Source organism: Ostrea edulis, chromosome 7 (assembly GCF_947568905.1).
Source record: "Ostrea edulis chromosome 7, xbOstEdul1.1, whole genome shotgun sequence".
Lineage (NCBI taxonomy): Eukaryota > Metazoa > Mollusca > Bivalvia > Ostreida > Ostreidae > Ostrea > Ostrea edulis.
This window is the reverse complement of record NC_079170.1, coordinates 57831221-57842602: the sequence shown is the minus strand read 5'-3', so window position 1 is coordinate 57842602 and position 11382 is coordinate 57831221. Positions and strand designations below refer to the sequence as shown.

Below are 11382 nucleotides of genomic sequence, written 5' to 3'. Positions count from 1 at the left end.
ATCATACACTAATATGTTCCCATACATTTATGTTCCTGTATACATGGTATATAAAGATCAGTCCTGGAGGTTATAAAGCTTTTTTGAGATCGTTTTCATATTCATACTGAAACTCCGTGCTCTATAAATCATACTCAAAAGTGTAAGTTATAAAACTTTACAAATAAAATCATTCTTTCACTCAAATGGAGTACATACTGAGTTTGAGTATGAGTATGGTAAAAAGTCACTAGTTTGGTCTCGACGAAGATGTTACGGAAGAAACAATACTACAGGACGATATGGAATATTGAAAATGAAGAGGAGCGAGAGAAGAAAGACGGAAGTCTAGTCTTTAATTTATCGTGAGGAATGGTCGTGTAAAGTATTGAAAAGTCATACGTTTTGATGTTGTTGATTTGAGAACAGTTTTGAATCGGATATTTAAGAACGCGTTTTTCCAAAAATGAAAAAGCAAATATTTTTTTCGGTATATATGCCAGTGTGAAGAAGTGTAATTCTGTAATTTTTGTATTCACATCCACCCATGCCAGTCATCCATTCAATACTATGTAAGCTGGACACACACACACCCATGAATTTGAAATTATCATCTAACATTGTAATAAATAAAATAAATTGGAATTTCAAAATCGATACAACTGATGGATAATTATTTTGCAAAAAAAAAAAAATAAATAAATAAATAAATAAAAAAAAACCAACTGGCATTTTCTCGGTCAGTACGATGCATTATAGTTACCCTCGAAGTACAATATACTTTTATTTTGATTTGGTGACAACCAATTTCTGTTTCAAAAATGGCGTGTCGATCTTACAAGGAAAAAAACCCATCATCCCAATAAAAGACTTTTATTGTCGATCACTTGCAGTCTAGTTTGGGAATAACAATGTCTTTATTAACTTCATCTGTATATCGTGTCTGATAACGATGCTGCCTTTCTCTGTCTAGCATTTTCTTCTCTCTTTTTTTTTTTTTTTTTTTTTCCATAGACATACACAGGTCACTAGGTGACATCCATAATTTATACTGAAACGTGGAAGACAGGGAAAATAACTGATTTTACATCTCAATTTGACATTATCAAAAAAGTATTTACTATTAATTAATTACATGTAGGCCTATCATATCGATATTGAAAAAGAAAAGATTTATTTAATATATATTTAGTACTAGTTTGTTATTGTAAAAACTTTTAATTCTGAAAAATATTGTGAACTTACGTAGATTATCATCCCAATCTTGCGGTCTCCTACCTCCAAAATACAGTGCACCTTGCAATGTTGATAAAAGGCAGGGTGAGACGAATTGTGACGTCATGTCTATGTGTTGACGTACATCACAACTACTGCGACAGAGGCTAGGAGTTCGTTTTATGCAATGTTTACAAACAAACGGTGTTTTAGTAAATGAATATAAATATAACAAATGAACATCACTTTTGAGCTGTTCATGGTCAATGTAAACGGATTTGGATTTGAGGCAAATTCATTGGATTTGCCTCAAATCCAAATCCGTTCATACTGACCACAATCTAATCAGTACAACCATGAACAGCTCAAAAATGATGTTCATTTCTTAATTATATATATGTTTGATTCTAATAATGTGTACTGCTTTCATATATAATTTATATCATATATATCATTTATTTACATATAATATGTATTAATTTATTTAGTAGCAATTTATTTAGAACATGATTTTCATAGTACACTATTTTGTAGCATTCATATATCATTTACGTGTAATTATTTATTGCGAACATTATTAAGTGCGATGCAGTATGATTTGAACACTTTCATGAAAAATCTAATGTTCAATATTTGTTTTGTTATGTGAACATATATATATTGCAAATAAAAGAGAGAGGGGGGGGGGGGGGGCGAACGCGTTATTCGATTGGACTAGATTTACCGCCTTTGAGTATGCTGCATTTCCAGTTTAAGAATTTATACCAATTAATATTGTTGTTTTTTCAACTGTGTGAATCAATTTGGACATAAAGATTGTTCCCAAGAAACATGAAGTTATTCTGTTAGTCGGTTTTAATATAGTCTATAAAACATCGCAATCGCAATCCGGGACAGTCGGGATTCGGCAGTACTAGATTTACCGCCTGCCACTATTTCGTTATTTCCGTAGTGTCTCGTTTTGATCTTTGTGTTGTAAATATATTTCTTATTTCAGAAGTTGTTATTGCTGGTGGATTCTTGCACTAAGGACAAGTTGGTACGTTGTTTATATAACTTATTTGAATTCCAAGAGATGTTAAACTACACGATATGTCACAATGTTGGCAGAAATATACATAGACATCGCATCGTCCACATATTTGCACTTGCAGTCCTGAGTAATCTCAGCCCCCCCCCCCCCCTCCCTTTCCATGATGAACAAAGGTTACATATTCGAATAATCCATTGAGTGAAAGTAGATATAAAACTTAAGAATGTAAAGCCTTCAATTAGAGCACTATGAAAATGAATTGAATTTCTCATTACAGAGGAAATTGTTCAGACATCAGGACTGAATACCAATCATTTTCTGTCACTGACAGTGTCAATCCTACTGATTTTCAGTAGTGAAGATTTTCAAAACATTTAGGGGGGGAAAAAAACCCCACCATTTTTCTAAAATCTGCATTCCGTCACGTTTCTATCACAGATTGCTTGTTTTCTGGATTGTGGTAAATTCACAAATTGGATAGTCCTTTTTAAAAATCCCCTTTCAAGTCGTTTTAATAACGATGTTGACACGTATTGTAATTTATATATCGTTTAAATATCACACATTGCAAGTTATGTCGTATTAAAAATGGTTATTCGCTGTAGCGATGATTTTTCTAATTGATGATGTACTTGTCGCCAGTTTACACACATTTTAACTTCTATCAAACGAAAACAGATGCAACATCATGTATTTGTGTGCTATCTTGTCAAATCGGTTTGGAAGGAATGGAAGTTTACAAAAAAATTTCAGACTGGTATGTTTTTCCCCCTTTTTTCATCTTTAGAGACAATGAGCTTATGTTTTGCACCAGGCTTTGCCCCTATTGTGTACTGAATTTACTACAATGTTGCCATCTTGGTACTGTGCGAAAATCCAAATCGTGATCCTGATCCGTTAAAAATCGACAAAAATACCACGTGAATGGACAAAAACCTAATTGGACAATAGGTATTGTGGTTATGTATCGTCCATCGTCCTTCATTAAAAATGACCAGCTGGACCGCCCATTTTCGACATGTCTGTCACTACACAATGACATGATGTAAGTCTGTACTGTAACATGATGTAAGTCTCTACAGTAACAAACAGTGTTTATCATTTTAACGAAGACCATAAATTATTACTTTGATGACCGTATACTGTATACATCATATTTACTTGTTGTGTATTAAAATCAATTTAAATGCATTTTCATGACGACTACTACGCGAAGTAAACCAGCAATGGCACCATTTTCTAGGGGTGAAACAACTGAAACGATACAGTACCTTCTCGATTCGATTTGATTTTCGATACTTTAGTCTCGATTCGATGATTTCCTATTCGATACAATAGCATGTACCAAATTCTTTATAATGATAAGATTTTTTATGTTTCATGGTATTTATTGCTCTCTGCAAATAAATTCTACATAATGTAAAAACGTTTAACATAAAGCAACACTTTTGTCATTTGTCCTAAAGCCGAAATGTTGTCATACCCAGGATTTATACATTGGTGGTACATTTTTCAACTTGACGGCGTCCATTTTGATACAGCAAAGTATACTCGCATGTTGATTGGGCAATTTTCAATTCCATTGGCCAATCAGAAACCGTGTTATCAAAAACAATGTATGCAATGATTCTAAAACCGAAACAGACCGGAATAAATCGAACATCGAATCGAGACCACTGCATCGCGATTTGGCCGCATCGGGATGCATCGTTTCACCCCTACCATTTTCGTACAAGTTCATTATGAAGGCTACTTTCACACTTCTTGAATCCTAATTCAAATTGGAGTATATGTTCATCATAAATATTTGTTATGGTCATCATACTACAAAACTTGGAGGTAGTTTTATCAATAAATAAGCTTGCTTTGAAGAAAACTATAGAGACTAGCATTACGAATTAATGTTCCACTGGATAATTATCGTAAAATTATGGAAATTTATGAATAATCAATCATTTGAAATCGTGATTATAGAATTCTTACCGATGAGGTCAGCTGCCATTTTTTGATAACCGTAATATATACTATGTAGGGCTGATACGATACGCCCCTTCACGATAGGATACATATTGCAATACTTATGCCACGATTCAATACTGTCAATACGATACAATTTACAGAAGAAACCAATAATAACTTTGAAGAAAAGTTTAATTACAATGATTCACATTCATCATTTTAAAAGCAAAATGGTAAGATGCATGTTGGCTCTGTAGTTTCAACTGATAAAGTTTATTATTATTTTTGTAAGACTCAAGGTAAACAACAGTCTGAACGTTATTTAACGCTATTTTGTCGATCAAGCAGGTAAAAATAATCATCACAGGCCGACTGCCGCGGTGGCCGAGTGGTTAGAGCGTTCAACCCGCATGCGGGAGGCCGGGGTTCGAATCCCAGCCGCGACACACCTAAGTCGTTAAAACAGGTAGTGACAATTCCATTGCCAAACGCTCGGCATCAGGTGTGAATGTCACGGGTCCTCGGAGATGACCTTAAAAACGGATGACCCGTGTCACAGTATGTGTGGCACGATAAAGAACCCTCACTGCTCAATGGCTATAAGCGCCGAGCATAGGCCTAAATTTGAAGCCCTTCAACGGTCTTGGTGACGTCTCCATATGAGTGAAAAATTCTTGAGCGAGACATTAAACAAGATTCAATCAATCAATCATCACAGGCCGAGCCTGATGTATTTTACAGAACCCGTTTGTATTAAACATATCGAACCGAAAATTGAGGCAATGAATTGAACATTGAATCGAGGGTTTATATTGAACAGTATCGATATTTCGGTGAATCATTTCAGCCCTAATACTATATGGTCATCGGCTTGTAAACAGTGTTAATGGTGGTGAAACCATGTGAAATATGAGTGTGTGATTGTACATTTTGTAGAATATATAATGGAAGACCTGGGAGAGAGCTACAGTTCAGACTGTTGATAGTATACAAGTAACCTAACATGTCAGTACATCAAATTTGGTACATCCTAAGGAGTAGATGCCCTATAGATATTGAGGTCACATGGTCAAGGGTCAACCCATTCTGGTCATATGTAGATATTGTCTGCTCAATATCTTGAGAACCCATTGCTTCAATGACAGACATTAAACTTGATACACTGGTACCTCATAAGGAGTAGATGACCCCTATTAATTTTGGTTTCACATGGTCAAAGGCCAAGAGTAAAACTGGACATAGTAATATATCGTCTCCTATATTTTAAGAATAATTTGCTTGATTAACACCAAACTTGGTACACTGGTACATCCTATTAAAGGAGTAGATGACCCCTATTGATTTTTAGGTCACATGGTCAAAGGCCAAGGGTCAATCTACTCTGTACATAGGAGATATTGTCTGCTCAATATCTTGAATTTTTTTTGGGTCACTTCTATCAATTAAATGATACATGTGTTTAACTTATTCAATTTTGCACCATATATATGTTTTACAAACATTTCTTGTTTTTACTCATTTTTAATGCTTACATGTTTTTAATGGTAAGCAAAAAAATTAAATGTCAATTGTTGAGTTACAAATGAGATACAGCACTCCAATTCTTTGTAATATAAACAAGGCTTGTGCCATGTTTTTGTTTATTTTAAGATTGCTTAATTTTTAGCTCACCTGAGCTGAAAGCTCAAGTGAGCTTTTCTGATCGCCTGTTGTCCGTCGTCTGTCCGTCTGTAAACTTTTTACATTTTTGACTTCTTCTCCACTGGGCCAATTATAACCAAACTTGGTCAAAAGCATTCTTGGGTAAAGGACTTTCAAGCTTGTTCACATGAAGGGCCATGTCCTCTTCAAAGGGGAGATAATAGCAAAAATAGGGTGGGGTAATTTTAAATTAATAATTTTCTCTAGAACCATTGGGTCAGAAGAGCTGAAATTTATTTGAAAAATTCCTGACATAGTGCAGATTCAAGTTTGTTAGAATCATTGCCCCCAGGGGTAGGATGGGGCCACAATAGGGGATCAAAGTTTTACATACAAATATATTGGAAAAATCTTTAAAATCTTCTTCTCAAGAACCACTATGGCAGACCTGTGATTCTTCCGTCGGAAGACAAAATCTCCCGAATTTGAGCCCCCCTTCCGTTCCTTCCATTAAAATGTAAAATCTTCCGTCATTTCAAATTTTCTAAGCGCCATTTTTCGATATTGATAAGGAAAAACCCCGAGACAATCGAAAGTCGTCTATTTTTCTGTCACAGTGACTGCACAGGTAAACGTCAATTAACGAGGGTACAGTAATTACTGAAGCCATTTGAGGAGTTTATGATTACACAGCAATTAGTGATAATAAACAATTAGTGGATGATTTAAAAGATTGTTTTTGGCACACGCTCTGGTGATTAGGAAGTGATACCGACAGTTGAAGTCGGACGATCTTTGATGCTGTTGAAAACTTGGTAAGGAGCAGGTGGGAAAAGAAAGTGGGCACTGAAGATGTTCGTAATATGTGTGGACAGAATGACACAATTGTATTAGAATGGATTATCTCTAACTGAACTGTATATTCAAAGATGGATACGGCAAGACGACGATGGGTGTGCACAGTTCGAATTTTCTCAATATTTATTTACACATGCATGTATAAATAGTACGTGGCCAAGTCTTGTAACATATATTTGTTCACTACACGATTCACTGAAGAAGAAAAAAAACACGTTTTCAGATATGCAATGTAGTTCTTTTATGTGAGAACATGTTTTTTATACTATTTAGCTCACCAGTGCTGAAATCTCAAGTGAGCTTAAATTTGTTAGTAGGCCAAGATCTAATATGTTGGTCAACTTTTCTGAAAAGTGATAATTGTTATAACTTGTTATCTCTGTAATAAATATATAAATATAACAAGTTTTTTTCTTTTAATTGTGGTTTTTAAGGTATTGACTTAAGAATTATCAATGTTCTTAACACAAAAAAGGAATTATCAATGTTCTCAACACAAAAAGGATCTGATGATTATGAACTCAGACACTTGTAACACAAAAAACTACTAGTAGCATGATTTCATTAGCCAATGAACACACAAAAACGGTAAAAAAAAAATGTCGATAAAAAATCTCCAGTTATCAGACCAAAACTCCAGCTGAAAATTTTCAAATCTCCAGTTGTGGCATGACAGTTCTGTCACAGGTCTGCTATGGGCTAGAAGAGCTGACATTTACATGAAATCTTCCTGACGTAATGCAGATTCAAGTTTGTTCAAATCGTGGACTCCGGGGTTTGGATGGGGTCACAATAGGGGATCAAAGTTTTACATACAAATATATATAAGAAATTTTTAAAAAATCTTCTCAAGAACCATTGGGCCAGAAAAACTGAGATTTACATGAAAGCTTCCTGACATAGTGCAGATTCAAGTTTGTTAAAACCATGGCCCCCGGGGGTAGGATGGGGCCACAATAGGGGATCAAACTTTCACTAGAAAAAAATCTTTAAAAATTTTTTCCTTAAGAACCATCAGATCAAAGAAGTTTACATTTGCACGAAAGCTTCCTTACATAGTGCAGATTTAAGTTTGTAAAAATCATGGTCACAGGGGAGGGTGTGTGTAAAAATCATGGTCCCCGGGGAGGGGTGTAAGATGGGGCCACAGTAGGGGATCAAAATTTTACATACAAATATGTAGGGAATATCCAGTCTATGCGAAAGACATCGGACCGTCGGACCTGACCAATGTGCAGTGCCTCAGGTCCGATGTGTCATTTTTTATACCGGACCGGAATGTCTGATGTCTCAGTATTCGGTTTTAAGCTTTATTATTTTGACGCGGAGTCAATTAAATGTTTGTTATAAGTAAAAAATATCACACAAATCCAAATACGTAAATGAATGTGATTAAACCGCATGGACCGTCTAAAGTATTATGCGGGAGGGATCCCTGGTATAGTATTACTCGTATAATAAATAAGATTTCCTTGGTTTTGCATTTTCACGTGTTTCTCTTTTTTACATTAGGTTTTTCGGTCTGACAAAATTTGGTTCGGTCTGGTGTGTTCATTGATTACACAGGACCGAATGTCCTGTGTGGTCCAAAAAACTTTCGTATAGACTGGAATATCATTAAACATCTTCAGAAAAATCACTGGGCCAGAAAAGTTTACATTTACATGAAAGCTTCCTGACATAGTGCAGATTCAATTTTGTAAAAATCATGGCCCCCGGGGGTAGGATGGGGCCACAATAGGGGATCAACATATTACATGCTAATATATAGGAAAAATCTTTGAATATGAGCCAAGGTGACTCAGGTGAGTGATGTGGCCCATGGGCCTCTTGTTTAAATTGGGTTCAGAAAATTGAAAAAAATCTGCATTAAATGAAACTTTTACAAAGTATATTTAACCTATGTAAGGAGCGAGATCAAAATATCGATGTCTGATAAAAATCTAAATTTACATAGTTAGGGGGAGGGAGGGTAAAAACTCCCATATGTTTCTGTCATCCAACATCGATTACACTTTTGTGGGAAAAGACAAATGACTGTTGAAAACCACATACTACATTTTAATGAATATTTAATAGTTTTAATGTACACTTTCATTTGTGAATAAACAGTAAAAGGTATACAGAGTGTTATTTATACTCCTATGTTTTTTACTTGTTTTTACGATTAGTTTCAATTAACATTCATCATATTTAGTTTTAAGGGGAAGGGGGGTGTCTTGGTGAAAACTATGTGAATTTAGTTTTTTGTCAGACATTGAACTTTTGATCTCGCCCCTAAACAAATACATGACACAAGCCTTGTTTGCTTAATAAAGAATTGTGAATATCTTTTGTAACTTGACAATTGGCAGTAAAATTTTTGCTGACCATTAGAAATACCTTAGTTAAGCATTGTAAACAGGGTTGGGTAGTTAAAACATTTGAGGGGGGTGGGGTGGTTTTAACCGTCCCAGTCAATAATCCCCAAGTGGTCAATACTGGTCAATTGTGATTTAAACTGTCCATTTTCCTATTTTTGTACATTTCTTGCAAAGATAAAGATAAAGTAAGTCTTTTCATTATATGGATCAATTGTTGATTAATATTTTTCATTAGATAATGAAATGTAATTTAATAAGTTTAATATATTTGGTTTGCTGAAACTGACTGCAATATCTTCAGTACCTACCAGAGGGTCACAGTTCTATAGCATAGCTTGACAATTGGAGACAGACCTGTTGATACATGTACCTGGACAGATTACGAATAAAAGGTAGCTGGACATTACCTAAGCACAGTTGACAGGTGTTAATAAGCATAGGCTGGGACCAGAGATGACCATCACCAACCCACCCCCTCAAATGTTTATTTAACAGTTAAAATGAAGATTTGAAACAATAGGTAGTTCTTGTTAAACTAAGGAATTTAAACAGAAACTTTTACATCTTCCCCGGTCAATTCAACAGAGTCATTTGTACATTATTTATTTAATATTATGACTTGCAAGTATATTATAAACTGATAGTGCATGTTATGAATTACAGTATTTACCACAATGGTCACTTAAACATTTAAAATAAATAACATAGACTATAATGACCAAATAATTTTCAATCGACCAGTATTGACCAGTTTTAACCAGTATTGACTGGTCAATACTCATTTTGCCAACCCTGATTGTAAACATTAAAAATAAGAAAATACAAGAAATGTTTATAGCACTCCACTTAAAGGACACATCGCATGTTTCTAAACTTATTAATTTTTTCAGCAAAATTAATTCATTTCATGCCTAAAACTACTTTACATGTGTTTTAAATGAAACAATTTGCTTAGTTTTCGAGTTTGAAAGTGATGAAATTCAAATCTTGCGATATGCATATTTCCTTCGATATTTTACGTGCCATTTATCTGTGACGTCATATGCTACCTCGAGTGAGAAGATTTGAATAGAGTTGTTGGCCATTTCATAAACAGATTAATAGATTTAATTGGCAATAAAAACCAAAACAATTATCACATTAACGGCTTGTAAAAACACTGCATAAGGGTGTTTTGTGCCGTTTAAGGGTGTACTTGCTGTCAGTAGAGAGGATTTGGACTGTGTTTTTTTTTTCACTTTTAGAAGGAAGGTATGAGGGACAAGATGTGAATATTTTTTGTCGGCACAACGACTTTGCCATAAAAAACCAGTAGAATTTGTCTCTTTTTCAAACAAGCACTTGGACAAAGACATAGATAAACTGCGCGAGAAAATGTTTCTATCGAAGCTACGCACTGTTACATGTAGGCCTACAGCATATGCTTTCCATTCTGCTCTCAAATTCAATACACACGTACTCGCACCAACTGACCTTCACCTTGTAACAACATATAGGTAGAACTTGTGTTCGCAGTTTCTACCAACTGGTAGTTTTAAAAAAGAAATTTAAAGATAAAAGATATTGAACTTTCAATTATAAATAATAAAATATGATATTTTCCAACTTTGCATTGAATTATAATGCTTTCATTTTTTTAAAGGAATTAGCACCTATGGAACAACAGTACGCCGCACTCCCACTTCCTGTAAGTAACACTGTGTCTTGATTTTAAAAAATAATGATTAATAAAATTGCTTGAATAAAATGATTTAAAAGTATTTTGATTTTCACCATAAATTTGATTTTTTTTTTTATTATTTCGAAATGCACCAGTGACAGTAGGCCTTGTTGTCAATGATACGTAATCGTATCATAATTTAGGCCTATCTAACTTATCCAAAAATAAATTTGATGATAATTGCACTGCTTATTTTAAGAAAGCAACAATGCTAATTACAGTTATTTAAAGAAATGGCATTACCAAATAGTGTTTAGACAGCGATCCCATGTAAACATTAATTACTCGTAAATGCAGATTTCATACTCGCTTTCCTTGCTACATTTGGGTCGCTATTTGTATGCACTGGTGGCTAAAAGATATAAGACTCGGGAAATTTGTTAAACATCGAAATAAATGTTATCCATGGTAAATAAATTAGGCCCTTAAAACCCGAGTTTTAAAAAATATCTAACACTACTTTTACAACAAGTTGATCGACGAAGATCGCATATAACGTCACTGTACCACGTGACCACCTATCTAATTAACTAGGCTTTTTGAAATCGGGGCTTAGATTTAAGTCGGTATTGTGGCTAATTATTGCAATACTTCAGCGAATGAACTATTACAAT

The 11382-nt window shown here is 34.5% G+C and overlaps 1 protein-coding gene across 1 annotated transcript in view; it reads left to right on the top strand.

The window, feature by feature from the left end:
- The first annotated feature begins 2122 nt into the window (after positions 1 to 2122).
- LOC125653321 (interleukin-17 receptor D-like) overlaps positions 2123 to 11382 on the top strand; it is a 49604-nt gene continuing 40344 nt past the window's right edge. Inside the window, exons 1-2 of the mRNA XM_048882747.2 lie at positions 2123 to 2233; positions 10691 to 10735. The gene's annotated coding sequence lies outside the window, so the exon portion shown is untranslated. The remainder of the gene's footprint in view (positions 2234 to 10690; positions 10736 to 11382) is intronic.